Source organism: Sinohyriopsis cumingii, chromosome 18 (genome assembly GCF_028554795.1).
Source record: "Sinohyriopsis cumingii isolate HCF-2022 chromosome 18, ASM2855479v2, whole genome shotgun sequence".
NCBI lineage: Eukaryota > Metazoa > Mollusca > Bivalvia > Unionida > Unionidae > Sinohyriopsis > Sinohyriopsis cumingii.
The window spans coordinates 83,576,467-83,597,396 of NC_142978.1; the positions used below are offsets into that span (position 1 = coordinate 83,576,467).

General features: G+C 39.6%; 1 protein-coding gene across 3 annotated transcripts in view; it reads right to left on the minus strand.

Moving 5' to 3' along the window:
- The window catches only part of LOC149777182 (uncharacterized), a 32,962-nt gene extending 13,574 nt beyond the window's left edge, over window positions 1-19,388 (minus strand). For 2 of the 3 annotated variants that reach the window (XM_089941879.1, XM_089941883.1), the window contains exon 1: window positions 19,231-19,388. The gene's annotated coding sequence lies outside the window, so the exon portion shown is untranslated. Of the gene's footprint in view, window positions 1-18,935; window positions 19,150-19,230 lie in introns of those variants that run through there. The other variant, XM_089941882.1, reaches the window with a different exon arrangement.
- Between the last annotated feature and the right edge of the window lie 1,542 nt (window positions 19,389-20,930).

Consider the following 20,930-nt stretch of genomic DNA (forward strand, 5'->3'; position numbering starts at 1 on the left):
AATATTTAAAAACTTATAAATAACATAATGTAGGAAGCACACCCTAAACACCTCGACTAGTAATACCATAATAACCTTGAAAATCTCTCTTCATACATGATTTCTACTAACAACCTCTATAAACAGCATAGAACACCCTCCCCTTTATAGAACATTTTGAAGAAAAAAAAAGAAAAACAAGAACACAAGAAACACCAGGCAAATGCAAAAAGAAACCAGCGATGTGAAGCAACCAGGACAGTTCCCGAGCTCTCCTTCCCACTAATGACAGCTAACCATTCAACTGTAAGGGACCTTTATGGACCCACAGATTGAGGCCAAAATAAAAGCCTAGGGGACGTGGCACCATTCCCTTCCCCAGGAACAACTAGCAGGCTGTGGTGCAGTCAGAAAAAAGTGGCACATGCACAATTGTGCGCACGCCACTATAATTAAACTCAACAACAACAACAATGTTGACTGCACAGCAAATATGTCACCAGCTGCACCACATTCAGAGTATGAAATGGCAAAAAAATAGGTAAAAAGTTACTACTTCAAGAGATTCTCATTTGACACGATGGCTGCTGCTGGCTTTCAAGATGCTTACAGAATTTTACATCCAATATCGGAAGCAGAACAACAGTCTGACCCCATTTATTTGGGTTGTTCCCATTTCAAATGGAGTAATTCTGAAATATTAGTTAAAACCTGTTTCCTGGAATAAGAACAAGAGAAGGAAAAAGGTTGGAACAGAAAATTCTCAGTCAAGTTATTAAAGGCTGCTGCAGTTTGATCTTCAAACAAATGATGATGGACACTGGAGCTGATGTTAGAAATATTAAATGTCAACTCTCCCAAGTACTGGATGCCACCCTGCACTGTTATTCTGGGGACTGCAAGAAATGGCATTATTCAAAGGTGGGGGTGGAAGTACTAAAAGTTGGTGAACATGATCAGAATACCTGGACCCTCGTCATGTGGCTCATGTAGACATGACAGAAAATGATAAGAATATCCTGCCAGAAGTCCTGAAAATGAAACTCTCGTATGATGTCGTACAAAGACTGCAACTGAACACAAACACACAGAAATGTGAGGCTGTGAACAGGTAAATTAGTGTTTCATTACCAAAAGATGCTACCTATTCAAGAAGCTATAAGGCAAGAGTGCACTCAACAATTGAACGACTCAATTAGAGACTGGAATCATCACTGAAAACAACAGTAAAACACTTGGGAGGTATACTTTCATCAACAAGGAGTCTGAGATCACTGAGAAAATGGATGAAAACTATACTTGCCATCAAATGGATCAAAAGCATCCAGAAAACAGGAAACATATCCTGGCAACATAGAAAATATGAGACAGGCTCATCTGAGGTACAGAAGTGAGCATAGCAATAGAAAGTCTCACTACTGCAATGGAATGCCAACCTCCAAGGGCAACCACTCATATGCATATGTTTAGCAGTTGCCAAGGGACAATGCAGATAAAACAGATGATCTTAATAGTCCATGATACAGTAAAAGAAAAAATGTTGTGGGAAATCCATAGGTAAGATAATGTATGTGTTGTGTATATTTGATTTAATTAATATTTGATTTAATTGTTTGTAAGTTTTAAAATCTTTTTTTTTTTTAAATTTCATTATATGTCAGAGCAATGTAATTTTGTTTACTAGGAATTTGATACTTTCCAGAAATTAATTTGACCTGAATTTTTAGTCGCAAACACCATACTTTGTATCTTTTGCTGACATAGTTCCTGCCCTTGCTTGAGAATCAAGTAAACAACTTCTTTTTTTTAATTCATTCCTAATGTGTGAATGATAATAGTGAAATCGAGGCTGTACTAAAATACATGACTTCAGACATGTAAACAGATTCTAAACTGTTCTGGAATATGATCACATGACCCTCATACGGGTATCTATTTTGCGTCTTACTTGACTGTATAAACTTTGTCTATAGAGAAACCAGTCAGTTGGACCTTTACACTGGAAAGTGTCTGTTTGTGACCAGTTTGGAGTTACATTTAATTTTTATTCAAATTATTTGGATTCTAAAACATAAGTTCTTTTTCTTGGAAATGTTTTTGAGTGATCATATAGAATTCTTGGACAAATACATTTCTTGAAATTTTATCTGGAAATTCAAACACCGGAATATTGTTTATGAATCAACAAAGAACTGTAGACAAAAAGCACAATACTAGCTACAGTATACGTCATTGCCTTCCATTTTGGAATTTTCATCGGGACTCGAACCTGAATTCATTAGAACATTTCATTATTAGGACTTCTAAAATTTAATTCATGAATTATACTTGGATTATTTTTGGATTTGATTTCTTAAAATCGTAAGTTCTATTTTTTCTTCATTTTTATATTGTTTTTCCTGGGAAATAAATTATTTGTTACATTTTTCAAAGCTTGTTGTTTTCACTCTTTCTTTTGTTACTGTTTATTAGAGCCTAAACATGTAACACATGTTATATGCAGTTGTGTTACTTCCACCTGATAAGACCTATGAAGAGGTTGAACAATTTTCTAAGAATATGAAGACATAAAGAAACTGAAAAAACAAAATAATGAATCTTAAAAATTTTTTTAACAAATGAACTGACTGTCTAAATGACTGAACAAATGAGTGAATGAATTTAAGACAGAACTGTCATACTAGCATTGTCTAGTAAAATAAAGACCTCCCTCTTTCTTTCTTTTATCCTTCTTACTCAACACAATCATGTCATCAATTAATCAATAATCTCCTCCATTTCATCCATGCAGGCAGTATAGTTACAATTCTAAATGAATGTGGCTGGGTGTACAGGGCATATGATACCTGTACTGTTCCATATCACAATTTCAACTTTATCATACAGTCTGGAAAGTCTCCATGCTTGAAACAATTCCCATAATCTTTGCAGCACTCACTGCCTATTGTTGAAGGGATGAGGTTCTCGACTACGGTGATCGACATTAACACACAAACTACTGTGGCATAAATGGGATGCATAGAATGGTCAGACTTCTCATTAGTGCAAGTCTGTGGACATGCTTCTATTTCCATAAGTTTGTCTCAGGTTCCCCATAGGACAATAGCCCACATAACCTACAGAATGTTACATTTCCTGTCTACTGTATACACAATATTATTTGCTGGCACAGAATTTAAAGATATTTTCTCTGACTAGCTTTGAAAAATGTCCTTCGACAGAACTTGTACATGGTGTAGGGATACATTGCTGCTAATAATAACGAGCATCATCTCCAACAGTTACTACTAATGCAAATTTTTGGAGAAATATTTTTTTTAATTCATCAATTTTTTAATTAAATTTTTAACATTTTAATTATTTTACAATCGATACAAACAACATGAAAATTTCATGTGTCTATCATTAATAATAAACCTTTTATACCAATTTAAACTTTTGATATATACACCACTGACAGGACTCGGGCCACAATTATTTTTCCCATATAGTCTCTACATTTGTTTTTGAGTACTAAACTTTCCACTGTGTCCAACTCAAAATAAATCATATGTTAATCCAAAATACCTTAAAAGATGAACACATGGTGAAGCTCTATCTATAGGTAATCAGGAATTTCTTTGCAATGGATCACAGATTTCACTTCTGGATCATCACTAATGCCTTATTACTCACCATGCATTGTTGCTGAAATACACACGGACAACCACACCATGAGCTCGATGTCTAAAGAATAAACAAATGCCTTTAAAATCATACCAAGAATGTATAAATCTAACTCTTGTATCACCAACAAAATGAGAGGAAAAAATACTCTAAATATACACCAGGATTACATTTATGGGGGGTAATGAACTGGATTTAATGATTGTGACCTGATTCCTTAAGCAATCGGTTGATATTGCTCTCTCTCTCTCTCGTTTGTGATTTTCTTTGAATCCAGTTTTCAGTCTGATAACATATTCAACCCTCTGAATACAAACAAACACGATTCATTTCTCTGTATTTACATCCATGAACAAAGTGTCATGTATCTAATATAAGCGATACACCCTACAGTAGTGCTGTCCAACCCGAGACATGCAGGCTGATTTTAAATGGTCTGCCAGAGCTCGAGCAGCTATATAGTCGTTGCTTTTCAGTTTTCTGCTGTGGCCCTCGGCTTCAAGAAAACCTTTCTTCAGTGGCCCATGGTGTCAAAAAGGTTGGACAGCATTGCCCTAAGGTATGGATGCATATGCTACATATACATAGTTTGTGGATATATTTTTGTTGTTGTTGTTGTTGTTGTCGTAGGGTTTAACGCCATTTTTCAGCACAAGATAGGCTATACATGGCAGCCAGTATAACTGGTGGAGGAAGAACCCTGGAAAACCCAGGAAAGAAACACCGACCCACGAGAAGCTACTGGCAGGCTTTCCCACATACCCACGCTAGCCGAGTGGGAAAAAAATCATTTATTTTATCCTGTCCTAAGAATGGCAAATGTGGTAAACAAAGTGGAAAAGAACATGATATATGCCCCAACAGTGATGCAGATTGTATTGCAAATATTCCATATCTAGCACAACACTTCGTTTAAAACTGGATGCAAAACTGGGGCACAGTTTGTGCTTCAAGACATTCTAATAAAATCTATGACTACTGGAATGACTCTAGGTCTTCAATTATGTAACATAAAGGAGGTGAAAACAACAATTTAAGTAAGGTTATTTATTTCCCTACAATACAAAATGAAAATTAAAAATACACAAACAGTATTTTTAATTAAATCCCAAAGAATCCTAAATGTCCTTTCATAAGTCAAAAAAATATGGAATTCCATGTCTTGAATGTCCTGATGTACCATAATGATGCAATCCATAGTGTCTTTGAATCATTTCACAATAATTCCAAAACAATGTTTGAATCCAAAGACAATGAGCACTTAGTAATTCCACAGAATAATTTAAATAAATAATTCCTCTCAAGTTATATCTGAAACACAACTGTAAAATCTGATAAGAAATGGATTCCAGAGGCTGATCATAGAAAGGAATGTGTTTCTTTATCAAGTCACTATTTATACACACTTTTACTTGACCTATAACATAATAATATTCCAATCGAAAAACCTAGTCTAACAGTAAATAAGACTGACCCTGAACTCTTCCAGTGTAAACACTCTGTTTACCACTTATAATCTTCAACAAAAGTTAGCTATGTAAACATCCTAATTACAAATGACATTAGCCCACATGGCATGTGGAACCTTTAGCAGATCTGACTCATTTGGGAAATTCACAGTTTAGTAAATACAAATCAGTCATTTAGTGAAGCAATGTTTCTTGGTACTTTAACAACATGAAGCAGGCACAAAAAGTCTTTAGTCAAGATGATAAGGCCCACTGTAGCTTGGTATTTAAAAAAATTAATGGTAGAAAATGGAGGTAAATTACAGAAAATCAAGTTGCTGTTACATGCTGGTGATACTCTATGGTGTGTCATACTACTCAAGAAAATAACTGGTGGTTCAATTCCAAATGGATGGAATGAAAAGCAATTTCAGTAAGAAATCCTGAAAATGAAGTTATGTGAAAGTGCTTTAATATGTGTGTGTGTGTGTATGTTTGTGTGTGTGATACTGCTATGATGTCACCAGTGTGACAATTTATGAGGATGTCAAACACTCTGGCTTCATGCCGCAGACATGTAGCACGATGTCCCACCCAGTCACATTATCCTGACACCAGGCTGACCAGTCCTAACACTAACCTTTTAAAACTGAGCACCAAGCAAGGCAGCTGCTAGAACCATTTTTCAAAAGTCTATGGTATGACTTGGAAAGGGTTCAAACCCACGACCTCCCGCATTTGAGGTCGATGCTCTAACCACTAGTTAATTGGAGTGGTGAAAGTGCTTAATGACAATAAGGTATTTCTCTACCTAAAAAAGACAACAACTCCAGAAACTTTGATGGGAGATGTAACAACTTTTCATAGAATTAACAACAAACTGGTAAAATTAAGGTAAAAAAAGTTCTATAATTTGGGTGTCAGCCTCTCCAATATAAATTTTGAAGTCCTTGGATCAAACTGAAACAAATCTTAACATTGTAACAACCTGAAGTCAAATGCAGTGGCAGCGTGAGGGTTTGATGCACCTGGGGAAAATTTTCTTTTGTCGTGCCCCTGCAGAGATGCCTGAGGGCAATGGTCTTTAGTGTTGCCCCCACTTTGCTACAGGGAATATTTTTAATGTCAGTTGCTTACCTTCCTCCTCCCCAGATCCTAAATATACGTTTTGTGAAGAATTGTTGTTGTTGTTGTATAGTTTAATGCAATTTTTCAGCACACGATAGGCTATACATGGCAGCCAGTATTAATGGTGGAGGAAGAACCTGGGAAAACCCCGGAAAGAACCACCGACCCACAAGAAGCTACTGGCAAGCTTTCTCACATACCCACATTAGCCAAATCCGAGACTCGAACCCACGCAGACAAAGGTGAGATGGCAGTGATCAGTAACGGAGAGCGCTTTAGACCACTCGGCCACTCGGGGCCGTGTGAAAAATTGCCCCTGTTAGAGTGTAGGTGTAGTATTATGAAAATTTAACCTTTAAAAATTATAACTGGTTAGAACTTTAGACATGTCCCCTCAAAATATTCCAAATGCCCAAAGGCGTTATTGCATGAGTATAAAAAAAAGTTATTTTGTCTACGGTTCTTCTGTTTATTCCCACTTATCTAAGTTCTGAGATCTTGGGTTAAAGTTCAAGACTCCTCCATCCAGACACTTGTCATTTGATCAGGTTTCCTTTCCTTGTTTCCCTCAGGTCAAGTTTAGAAAAACTGTGACCTTTGCCCTGAGGTCAGTTGGAACAGTTTTAAGTAATTGTAATGATTTATATGTTGGTAGTCAATTTTGGTTGGGCTTCATCCAAAGATTTTATTGTTGTCCTTCATTGTTGTTTTAATGTGCATGCATGAGTGCTGTCTCTTTCTCTTGTCTCTCTCTCTCTCCTTGTATGATTATGTTGCTTTTATGGATTTTTCCCTGGTTCTTTAGTTTTGGGTTTGTTGTGTTTTATATGGTTTTTATGTTGTCACTAGTCTGTATTATAATAAAAAAATAAAAATTCAACCTGTAGTAATTCTGTATGCAGAATCTACTTCTTTCTTCCATCTTTTGTTATCAGTTCCATTCTCATCCTTTTCTCATTCTTTCATTTATAGTGACTTTATTTTCTTCTGTTTCAGCAAATTTGTGAGCATTTTTCTTGCATTCATTTTGTTTCTTCTTGTTCTCCTCTCTTTTTCCACAGCTGTCACCACCTCCTTGGTTAGTTTGTTGTTTTCCTGTCAGGGGTGCATCCTTGTTTTGATCTGATTCCTTCTGTTAATATCTTTTCAGCTCTGTTATATTCTGTTTTGGATAGATCACTAGCTCACTTATGTGAGTTTGTCATCTCCTCATTTCTTTTTTACCATTCTATTTCTGTATTTCGCAGTTGTTCAGCACGTCCTATAAGAAATGCATCCCTTACATCACATCTGTACACAAAAACCATGTAGAAAAAAGACTAGTTTAATTTCCTTATATCTTTTCTTTTTCTATTTCCAGTTTTCTCACCCTGTTCTTTATTTGGCTTCCTTTTTGGGTCCCCATTCTAGCATTGATAACCTTTATCTTGAATTTTTTCAAAGTGTTCTACACTTGCTGTCATGGGGATCTCATATGGCAGATGTGATATGTGTAATTCATCAATCTTTTTCTTAATTTTCCTAAATATAGGTGATGGTTCCTTTATGTCTACTGATTTTTCTCCTATCTGCATGTGCTCGTAATGAGCTATTAGTTCTGTTCCCTTTGGTCTTAGAATATATCTCTTATTTCCATTCCTGTTTAACACCTCTGCTAGATTTTGAAATCAAATTTCTCAGTTCGAAGGCCACGATAACTATTGCCACTGACACAGACTGACAGTCTCCTCTCCAGTGGAATCTCTGTCATGTCCAATTTCTTGCATACCCTCAGGGTAGGAGAATTCCAGAAAAGGTCCCTCTTTCGTCTCTATTCACCTCATTTTGAAGTATCTCTCTAGTTCATACATTAACCTGCTACTGCTTGATACTGCCATGTTTCTTTTTGGGTGATTACAATTTCAAGAGTTGCATGAGATTTGTACGGATTTGAAAATTACTCACAAAATTCTTCTATTTTGTGTTATGTATTCTTAATAAATTTTCTAATATTCCATTGGCATTCTGAGGCACACTGGCTGTTTTCTCCTAAAAGTATTGGAATTCTCTCTAGCTGGCAGACTTGCGGGTAGTTTGCTTAGCTTGAGCCATAGCAACAACAAAAAATGTGAGACTTTCCTTCTCACATATGAGTGTCAGAAGTTTAGGAGTTTTCTCATTTTGGAATTGTGGTCTGCATGCAAGATTTACATTCCTCTGAAATTGAAGAGCTTGACAACGTGACACTCTACACATCTCCGAAGCTAAAGATTTGACATCAGATGTGCCCCAAACACATGAGCAATACTCCATTTTGCAAAACCATGTGTTAACACATTTTTACAAAGAATTTTACTTAGTTTAAATTATAGCTATGGCTTATATTTGAATAACCTTAGTAAATCATGAAAATAAATAAAGTAGTGGGACCAAGTGCTTGTGACTATTTTGTTACTCTTAACACACAGACATGTCCTCATAGCTGGTCAACATCGGGATAGTATCCAAAACTGGATAGTAAATCACCAGATAGCTGTAGCTTATTTAGCAGCTATCGTGCAGAGTGAGTCAATGACAGCTGATGAACATTGCAATATATCAGGAGTGAACGAAATCATACATTATGTCTGAGTGTCTTCTTGAGCAGGAATAGCAGCATGAGATCAATGGTCAGGTGTGGAAGGGAGTGCTTGGAAGTCACTTACCTTGTCTCTTATTGGCTATAGCACAGGGCCTCATTACCAATTAGTCCTACAATGCAAGATGCCTACCCTGATATATGTGTCTTTTAGGTCACAAATATCAGGTGACACGACTTACATTGTAGTAGCTACCAAGAAAATTAAGAGTATCCATCAATGAATATATGACTGGTGGGGGGGGGGTCAAACCTGTAACAATATAAACTATGTTATGTGACCCAGGACTTGCGTCGTGTGCTAATGTGTGTGGTTTTTGTGAGTGAGCGAACGAGTGAGCGATCGATCGCGGTGCATGATTCCCGTGCGTCACGTGTATGAAAACCACCTCTCCGCAATACTAATAAAAGGCTAGGGAATTACTACTCGAGGCGGGAGAGAGAGAGTCATACAACACCTCGAGCAGTGCAGAGATTTGTCTTTCACGCAAGTGAAAGACAATGGGATTGAATACGTAATATATTTCGGGAAAGTAATACTCTTCGAGTCTGGTAAGGGATTGTTTTTATTTTTGTGATAAAATTATAAATGCCGGTGGGTGGGTTATATAATGTGTATTGTATTTGTTATATTATGTATTATGCTCATCTTGTATTCTACGTGTTTTGTATTGTTTTTTTTTTATTGTACCTCATTCCAACTGTCATAAATCCCACAATCGACAACAAGAGTACTTATTTCTTTGCGAGAGGAGTGAGAGCTCACATCTCCCACCGGCATTTATAATTTTATCGGGAGAGAGAGAGTCATACAACACCTCGAGCAGTGCGGAGATTTGTCTTTCATGCAAGTGAAAGACAAAGGGATTGAATATGTAATATATTTCGGGAAAGTAATACTCTTCGAGTCTGGTTTTTTTATTGTACCTCATACCAACTGTCATAAATCCCACCATCGACAACAAGAGTACGTATTTCTTTGCGAGAGGAATATGAGCTCACATCTGGCACCCACCAAAGAGACCTGTGGGATGGAGAGAAGATCTTATTTGACTGGTAAACCAGACCGAAGGGCTGCAAGCAAGGGATCCCAAAAAGGAGTCCACATTGGAGAGTGTAAGCGTACTGGAGGATGCTAGTGTGCGTTTCAAAATGATTTGGTAGTGTTCTTTTCTTGGCCTGAACAGGAAACATTTGCAGTACTTTCAACATTCTTGGCAGATGAAACTGAACTTTGAAGACAGATGACGTCACAGTTATCTTCACAGCTGACGACATTTAACTGTGCATATATATAGGACGAGAGTAATGCATGTTTTGTGTTACGTGTTATTCGTTTAATTAGTGATAGTTTCGAAAGGAAGGATTCTTGGATTTGGAAATGATGTAAGTGTTATTTTCCATACATTTGTTAGCTATTCATTATATTATTTATCGTTTGCAAGTAATAGTAATGATGTTCAAACTCTAGTTGTGCTTATCGCCAGCATTGCACGAACAGTATTCGTTTAGTTCAACACGTGGTAGCAGCACGGTTTGACCCACTTGTTAGACACTACGTAGAAATCGCCGTGTCACTGTTGTGAATTCAGCCCATTGACAGATTGGCTATAACGCACATGGCATAATCTTTAGCAGTTGCAAAGGACTTGTTACCTGAATATAATTTTGCGTTAATTCAATGGAAATTGCAATGACATTTATGACAATTACCATTATTTTGCATATGTTTATTTTCTGTTTACATTATTGATATAGTATATCAGTTTCATTTATTGAGAAATACATGTATACAGGTTGGTGTTGATTATTAGATTATCTGACCACCACATATAAGAGGGTTTTATAGATCACTGCGTGAGGTGTTGTTGACTTAATGAGACAGCTTTGACTTCTTTATCTAATATACCACTATGCTTTAAACCCCCCTCACAAAATTTTACAGCGCTCTAACGCCCAAGTGAAAGTTGCAGAAAGCGAGGTGATAGTACTGTTTACATATTTGTTTTGGGGTTATATAAGTAACACCATTATGCGGTTATTATATGTATAAGCTTGCACTTGATATTTTAAGGCGTGCGAGATGGTTTCTATTTAGAATTTGTCAGCATATTTTGATAAAGTAATTTTGTAGTGATATTAATATCTACTTTGAAGACTTATGCCTTTATTGATTTTTTGCGTTGGTAAATAGTTTCTTGACTGAATCGTGGTTATACAACCGATCACTGTTGTACGATTTGTTTGCAGTGTCAGATATACATGCGGTTTTTTTTAAGGGTTCTTTTCATGATGGCTACAAGTAAGAACCCAATGACAAATGAGGAAATGATACAGGCATTGAATGCCAGTGGGTATGTGGCAATGCCCGTCGGGGCCTCACTTAAATCCACTGTAACCCCAGCCAGATCTGATATACCTCAGCCTAGCCCTTGGTCGCAAAGCACTCCAACTGCAGGAATTGGGAGGGGCTCGCTCATGCGGTTTGGTATACAGAGTCACTGACACCAAGCCCAAGGTTCAAGTAGGTGCTTCAGCACTGTTTGGTGGTTCCCAGGGTACTCCACCAGCAGCCAACGCGACCCCCACCCGTCCACTTCTGTCATAGTACCTAAGATCCCTTTCTTTTCGGGTGATGACCCAACACAAAAAGGTGACGTCACATATTACGAATGGAGATTCGAGGTAAAATGTCTTATACCTGAATATCCCCCAACGATCAACACACAGGCTGTCAGATGGTCTCTTCGGGGCAAGGCGAGACATACCATTATAGCGTTAGGCCAGAAAGCATCGATTGACGATATATTAAGGTGCCTAGATACTGCCTTTGGAGATATGTCGACTCAAGGCATGATTATGCAAGAGTTTTTCAACTCTTTCCAGAGAGAAGGGGAATCTGTGACTTCCTTTGGTTGCAGGCTGGAGACCCTTCTCCAAACTGCGATCGAAGCAGGCCACATCAGAGAAGAGGATAAGGATGGCCTCCTCAGACAGAAGTTTTGGTCTTCACTGAAGAGTGAACTCCTCAAGAGCCACACTCGCCATAAGTTCGACTCAATCACTAACTATGACGACTTACTTCGAGAAATTAGGATGGTCGACAAGAAGCTGAACTTGCTGAAGGACGCTAACCCAATTCCCCCCAAAAAAGTACACCACCAGCCCATGGTAGAAAGCGGCCACAAGCGATGCAAGATGGAGAAAGATTTCGACTTAAGAATCCAACAAACTGAGGAGAAACTAGGATTCCAAATCGATGCCCTTGCTAAACAGCTGCAAGAACAATCGCTACTCCTCAGAGAACTGTCAGGAACTAACAAAAGGAGGGATGACAGTAACAGACAAGCCCAAAACTACAGCGATGACAGCCGACGCCACTATGGCAATAGGGGCCACCATTACCAAGGAAGTCGGGGGAATGGTTACAGAGTTAACGGTAACCGAGGGCGTGGTTATGGTGGGGGAGAGCAGAATTTAAAAGAGTGACCGCCTCTGTAGATGGCCATACGGGGGCTGGTGACAAACCTAAAGGCCAGAATATGCTATTTCAGCGCTTGGTTGGTTCTTCCAACACTAGTATTGTTTATCTAAACAATGTTCCAGTTACTGCCCTTATTGACAGTGGATCCATGGTGACTACCGTATCAAATAGTTTTTATTTGTCGCTGGGTGATATGCCGGTGCTTCACTCTCTGGAATCACTGGGTCTCAGGGTAACTATTGCAGATGGCTCTTTTTTGAGTTATCTGGGATACACTGAGTGCCCCATTAGGATGCCGTTTGTATCTGATTTTAAACTCAGTGTCCCCATTTTAGTTGTACCAGAGACAGAGTCCAACCGCAATTGTCCTGTCGTTATTGGAACAACTGTCATTCGTTTGTGTAGGGATTACATAATTGATAATCCTCCTACAGATTGAATCCCAGATACATGGAAACTTGCTATTGAAAGCATTGAGTGTAAGTCGTTTACAGTGAGATCTACTAATATGCATGACATCAATGTTGCGCCATATGAAACCATTACTATCAACGGCATTGCCCGCAATGTTGATGCTCATATAGCAGAAGCAGTTACAGAGAACTCTAAACAGGTTACGGTCTGTCCAAGGGTGATCAGGGTTGATCACAAGGGATCATATTCCAGGGTTCAGGTCAGACTTTGCAATATGTCCGCCAAAGGGGTGACAATAAGACCCAAATCAGATATATGTCTTATAAGTGAAGTCAAAGTTGTGGACAACTTAGTTTCTAACTTCACCCCTGATATGTCCAAAGACAGTGGACATTCCGCTCTGGAAGATTTGAAAGTTAAGATTGGTGTTGAAAATCTGAACCCAGAGCAACGGGACAGACTTTGGCAAGTATTGGGCAGGTGGGATTCCATATTTTCAAAGGGCCCCACAGATTTGGGAAAAACTGATTTAGTCAAGCATAAGATTGTGCTTGATGACGATAAACCGTTCAAACAGCCATACAGGAGGATACCGCCGGGGATGTATGAGGTGCGTCAGCACATTAGGGAAATGTTAGATGCTGGCGCAATTAGGGAATCTGACAGTCCATACTCCTCGAATGTTGTGTTAGTCCGGAAATGCGATAACAGCTTACGTTTCTGTATAGGCTACAGGCCCCTCAATGCAAGGACCTGGAAGGATGCTTATATGCTTCCACGGTTTGATGATACAGTCGATGTCTTACAAGGGGCCAGGTTCTTCTCTAAGCTGGACCTTAGGTCTGGTTATTGGCAAGTTGAGATAGAAGAACAACATAGGCAATATACAGCCTTCTCGGTGGGTCCGCTCGGGTTTTATGAGGCGAACCGAATGAGTTTTGGTCTGTGCAATGCTGGGGCTACTTTCCAACGTCTCATGGAGAAATGCATGGGAGAAATGCACCTCAAAGAATGCCTCATCTTCATAGATGACATTCTCATATTCTCCAGAACGTTCGACGAGCACATAGAACGGTTAGAAGCTGCGTTTGCACACTTATATCAGCACGGTCTTAAGCTGAAACCCTCTAAGTGCGAGTTGTTCATGTCCTCAGTCGTTTATCTGGGCCATGTTATATCGGAGGAAGGTATCATGACCGACCTGGAAAAGACCTCTGCGATTAGGAATTGGCCAAAACCTAAAAACATTAAGGAGCTACGTCAGTTTTTAGGGTTCGCAGGATACTATTGCCGCTTTGTCGAGAGATTCTCGCAAATAGCACAACCATTAAACACTCTTTTAGAGGGCCATGGCATGACCAAGGCGTCTCGAAAGAATAAGTCCAAAAACAAACAAGCAGATCCTTGGACTTGGGGCAATGCTCAAGAAACCGCATTTTTAAATCTTAAAAGTTGACTTCTACCCCCATCTTAGCGTTGCTAGCAGCTCCGGTTTAGGCGCAGTCCTATATCAAGAGCAAGAGGGGGTGAAAAGAGTAATTGCATACGCCAGTCGGGGGTTGAGACCTAGCGAACAACGCTATCCAGCTCACAAGCTCGAATTTTTGGTGCTGAAAAGGGCCGTGACGGATAAATTCCACGACTATCTCTTAGGTTCTTCCTTCAAGGTGATCACAGACAGCAACCCATTAACATACGTCCTTTCGACAGCAAAACTGGATGCTACAGGGCATAGATGGGTTGCAGCTCTGGCAAATTACAATTTTTCCATCAGGTATAGAGCTGGCAAAAATAACGCCGATGCTGATGGTCTCTCGCGTTTACCACAAATGTTCCCAGACGTGGTGGAAGCCATTTGCCATTCAGCCACTGTTTCTGCACCCTTGACTGGGAGTATTTCGGCCAATGAGGTGTTTGCATCTGAACAGTATAATAACATAAGGTGGGACAGGGAACAGTTGACTGATAAAACTCAAGCGAGAATTATTGACCTCAAGAGTAAAGGTTTTCGGCCCAGGGAGGGGGATCTCCGGAGAGAAAATTTGTCGGTGCGGGAATTTCTCCGTGAATGGGACCGCCTTGTGGTTGAAAACGGCGCTCTATATAGAACCACTTCTCTTGATGGTCAATCAATCAAACAGCTTGTGATCCCAGAGTCATACCGGAGCCTTGCCTTGAAAGGTATCAACAACGATATGGGCCATCAAGGCAGAGAGAAGACACTCTGATTAGCTAGGCAAAGGTTTTATTGGCCGGGTCTGGAGAAGGACGTGACCCGCAAGGTGGAGTCTTGCGAACGGTGCATACGCAGAAAGACTCTGGTTAAGGCAATGGCAAAATTAACCCCAATTCACACCACCCGCCCAATGGAACTCGTCTGCATAGACTTTTTGTCTCTTGAGCGATCTAAGGGAGGGTTTGAGAATATTCTGGTGATAACTGATCATTTCACCAGGTATGCTCAGGCCGTTCCTTGCCGCAATCAGATGGCTCAGACTACCACTAAAGCCCTTTATGAACACTTCTTTCGATATTATAGTTTTCCGGAAAGGCTACACAGCTATCTGGGACGTAATTTCGAGGGTGGAGTTATAAAGGAGTTATGCAAATTAGCGAACATACATAAGTCTTGCTCCTCCCCGTTCCACCCACAGGGGAATGGTGCTTGCGAACGTTTCAATGGTACACTCTTAAAAATGCTAGGGACATTGGAGGAAAAGCAAAAACAAGATTGGAAATCTTACATTGCTCCAATTGTCCATGCATATAATGCTACTAAAAATAACTCCACCTGATTCTCGCCCCATTTTCTTATGTTTGGGTGGCACCCCAGGATTTCTGTCGACGCCTATTTGGGCACTACACCAGATAGTGGTGAGGCTGCTGAAGAGCCTCATGCGTACGTGGAAAAACTGAAAGACCGCCTCCAATTTGCTTACACGGCCGCGGCGAGGGAGTCTAGCAAGAGCCATGCTAAGAACAAGGCCCAATACGACAAAAGGGTCCGAAAGTCCAAACTTGAAGTAGGGGACCGAGTCTTAGTGCGCAATGTTGGACTGAAGGGGAAATAGAAATTAGCCAACAATTGGTCCAAGGATGTATATAAGGTGATATCAATCCCCAATTTAGATATACCTGTGTACAAGGTAAAGAGGGTCGAGGGTTCGAAATTAACGCGCACATTGCATCGTAATATGCTTTTGCCATTTGACTACCTTCCTTGTGATCCAGTCCCCATGAAACAGGTTCAGAAGAAACCGGGTGTTCCAAAGGCTACACTTTTGGATCTCCGGAGAGAAAATTTGTCCGTGAATGGGACCGCCTTGTGGTTGAAAACGGCGCTCTATATAGAACCACTTCTCTTGATGGTCAATCAATCAAACAGCTTGTGATCCCAGAGTCATACCGGAGCCTTGCCTTGAAAGGTATCAACAACGATATGGGCCATCAAGGCAGAGAGAAGACACTCTGGTTAGCTAGGCAAAGGTTTTATTGGCCGGGTCTGGAGAAGGACGTGAATCGCAAGGTGGAGTCTTGCAAACGGTGCATATGCAGAAAGACTCTGGTTAAGGCAATGGCAAAATTAACCCCAATTCAAACCACCCGCCCAATGGAACTCGTCTGCATAGACTTTTTGTCTCTTGAGCGATCTAAGGGAGGGTTTGAGAATATTCTGGTGATAACTGATCATTTCACCAGGTATGCTCAGGCCGTTCCTTGCCGCAATCAGATGGCTCAGACTACCGCTAAAGCCCTTGATGAACACTTCTTTCGATATTATAGTTTTCCAGAAAGGCTACACAGCTTTCAGGGACGTAATTTCGAGGGTGGAGTTATAAAGGAATTATGCAAATTAGCGAACATACAGAAGTCTCACTCCTCCCCGTTCCACCCACAGGGGAATGGTGCTTGCAAACGTTTCAATGGTACACTCTTAAAAATGCTTGGGACATTGGAGGAAAAGCAAAAACAAGATTGGAAATCTTACATTGCTCCAATTGTCCATGCATATAATGCTACTAAAAATGACTCCACCGGATTCTCGCCCCATTTTCTTATGTTTGGGTGGCACCCCAGGATTTCTGTCGACGCCTATTTGGGCACTACACCAGATAGTGGCGAGGCTGCTGAAGAGCCTCATGCGTACGTGGAAAAACTGAAAGACCGCCTCCAATTTGCTTACAAGGCCGCGGCAAGGGAGTCTAGCAAGAGCCATGCTAAGAACAAGGCCCAATACAACAAAAGGGTCCGCAAGTCCAAACTTGAAGTAGGGGACAGAGTCTTAGTGCGCAATGTTGGACTGAAGGGGAAACAGAAATTAGCCGACAATTGGTCCAAGGATGTATATCATGTGATATCAATCCCCAATTTAGATATACCTGTGTACAAGGTAAAGAGGGTCGAGGGTTCGAAATTAACGCGCACATTGCATCGTAATATGCTTTTGCCATTTGACTACCTTCCTTGTGATCCAGTCCCATGAAACAGGTTCAGAAGAAACCGGGTGTACCAAAGGCTACACTTTTGGAGTCGAGCTCTGAATCTTCGAGTTCTGACTCGGACTCCGACCGGTATGTTATAAAACAAAGACGATCCAGATGGGCCAGAAGAGATAATGTTCAATTCGGTGAATACCCTATATGAACTGCCTCTGATAATAGATCTCACTCTATTATCGATCCCCCTATTAGCACGCCTCTTGAAAGCATAAACTTTCAAACAAGTAGTTCTAGGCAATATGGCAGTAGTTTAGGTGAACCCACGAGTCATTTTTCTACTCCCTCTCACGTCTCACCCGAGAGTACTTAGTTCAGTTCCCCAGAGATATCTGCCGAAAGGTCAGTTCAAAGCCCGACTAGATTAGAGGGAGACCCAGACCGCCAGTGTGTGAGGTTGATCCTAAGCCCACCGGCGCCACAGGGGTCACAACAGGATGACTCAGGGCAGCAACCGCTGAGGCATTCAACCAGAGATCGAAAACCACCCAACCGGCTAGGCCAGTGGGTGTGTTCGCAAACGGTTTACTACGTGTGAATTACTGAGATCTATAGATTTCAGGCCTGCTTGTAGCAGTGGATAGCTGAAACAATGCAGTAGAGTCCCTTTCGTGTAAATTAAATACCGCAAGGCATTTGACGACGACGATTCAATTATAATTTTAAATTATTAATTAAAGCTCCATATTTTTAATCATTTCGTATGTATGATAGGTTTTTTTACTCTTTCCAGACTTGAAGGATGGTTCAAAATGGTAGTTGTAGTTACTGTATTTTTTTTTAAAGCACACTCTTGCTAAATGTCGGGAGACATTTACCTGTAGGGAGGGAGTATGTGACCCAGGACTTGCGTCGTGTGCTAATGTGTGTGGTTGTTGTGAGCGAACGAGTGAGCGATCGATCACAGTGCATGATTCCCGTGCGTCACGTGTATGAAAACCACCTCTCTGCGATACTAATAAAAGGCTAGGGAATTACTACTCGAGGCGGGAGAGAGAGAGTCATACAACACCTCGAGCAGTGCGGAGATTTGTCTTTCACACATGTGAAAGACAAAGGGACTGAATACGTAATATATTTCGGGAAAGTAATACTCTTCGAGTCTGGTAAGGGATTGTTTTTATTTTTGTGATAAAATTATAAACGCCGGTGGGTGGGTTATATAATGTGTATTGTATTTGTTATATTATGTATTATGTTCGTCTTGTATTTTAAGTATGTGTTTTGTATTGTTTTAGGTTTTTTCATTGTACCTCATACCAACTGTCATAAATCCCACAATCGACAACAAGAGTACGTATTTCTTTGCGAGAGGAGTGAGAGCTCACATTATATTATTATAGGTTGCCCCCACCAGCCCTCTATTCACTGATGGACACTAAATTTTCTTGGTAACGAAGCCCCTGTGGACCATGATAAGATAGACATGATCCAGTATTATAACAGGTCACAGGAGTAAATCTATGCAATTGTCTCACTTGGTATGATTGTTCTATATAATGCATGTTATTGTTTTTCATCATTATGGTTGCATCAGCTACCTGTCTTTTATCACATGGGCTGGTACCTTAGCTTGCAATTTACCCGTCATATATGTACTGTATAATAACTATAATAGTTATTATATAGTACATGTATTACAGGTAAATTGTAAGCAATGAAACAAGCCCCTGTTACAAACCTAAACATTAGATAAAACTTACCATATAAATAAAACATTTCTGAATTCTCCATTACAGAGTCATTGACTATTACTGCTATGCTCTAATTCCATCCAGGATATCCGGATGATTTTAATTCATCCATGCGAACCCATATGATCACAGGGGCTTGTTACAAAGAAAATCAAGGGATGGGGGGTTCTAACCTGTAATATCCCTTGATTTTCTTTGTAACGAGCCCCTGTGATGTGATTAGACCTACTCAATGTACACTGTCGCCAAAATACAGACAGACAGCCATACCATAGTGCTCAAATTCTAAAGAATAAACAATTACCTTCAAATTAACACAGAGAATGTCTAAATCTGACTCTTGTACCACCACCAAATGGAGACGTGATAAAAATGCTCTAAAAGTAGAATGGGACTGAAGCGGAACTAATAATTGGGATTCCCATCATGACACAGAAACATTTTACCGGCCGTACTATTAACCGCAAGGAAGCGTAATGACAGGAAAAGACTCTCAAAGACAGGTAAACAAGCGCAAAGACAGGGCAAAAACAATATGCAGAGCGACAATAACGGAAAATACTGAATGTTCATTCCAATTTTATTTAAAAAAAATAAATGTTTCTGTTGTCCGTTTTTCATTTTTATTCTCAGCTTTTTATTGGGGATTTTTTTATGAGTGGGGTTGTTTTTTTTTTAATGGCTATTTACTCTCAGAGTTATAATGAAATAAGGTATATGTTCACAAAAAATGAAATCTTCTTATCGTTATTTGAAACGAATTTTATCTAATGTAATACTGATGTAGAAAATTTAGTGGGATGATATATTTGTAAAAGTAAGTATCAGGAGAAGAGTAGCACGCAAGACGTTGTTAAACTTTAAACTGAAAATTCCTGTTAATGGTACGTGTTGTATCTAACAAAATATAATATATATATATATATATATATATATATATATATATATATATATATATATATATAATCTATGTGTTGATATTTTTTAATATTTTTTTTAAGAGTATACCGCAGTAGTATATGGGGGCTGTTTACAGACAATGGGAAAATGCATTACAAAACCCCTTGGGGCTGTTTAGAGACAAGGTTTTTCAGATCACCCTAGGTCTATTTACGGACAATGGGAATTTAACATGGGAAATATTGGGCCTGTTTACGGACAAGGGTAAGTTGTGCTGAATAGGAATGGAACAGGTGAGGTGACGTCACGGTACTGGAGATTCGTAACAATGTGGCAATCGGACCGAACAGCGGGGGAAAAAACCTAAAACGCTTGGCGGGAACGGGACTGGCGGGACATAGACATTTATGACACATACGACATACAGACATCAATCTATCACACAAACAACTATACAACAGACAAAAAAAAAAATTAGGCAAGAAAGCGAATCTTTTCGAGGCTTATGAGTGGCCCTGAAAAGGGCCTTTGGTTTTCTTGTTCTAATTTCTTCTTTTTCTCCACCAACTTCTTATGTTCTGTCCTACATTCTTCATATTTTTCTTCTCTTTCTTCTTCTCCTGTTTCTCCTCCTCCTCTTTTTTCTTTTTTCATTTTCTTCCTCTCTTTCAATTTTCTCATTCCACTCTCATTTGTTTTCTGTCTTCTTCGTCCTCCTTGCCCTCCTTTAATTTTTTTCATCAGCTCTCTCAAATTTTCTTTCATTTTCTTTACAGTGTTAGTCTCTATCTTTGCCCTGTGGATGGTATAAACACCATACTCCAACTTCATCACAAAATCCTTCATTATTCCCAGGTCATCAATTGCCTCTTGTTATATTTTCATGACGTCTATTTGGTTGGAAGCCATCTTCTTTGAGTATTCCGTGTAGATTGGCGCGAATGACGGACGCTTGACTTTATATTTGTCAAGCACGGACGTGAAGGAAAACATCCCTTACACTCACTTCACATATTATCTACTATCCAAACAAACATACGTGAACTCGTACAAACCCCAAATATGCTAACCACACACTGAAAGATGAAGGAAAAAAATAGTATA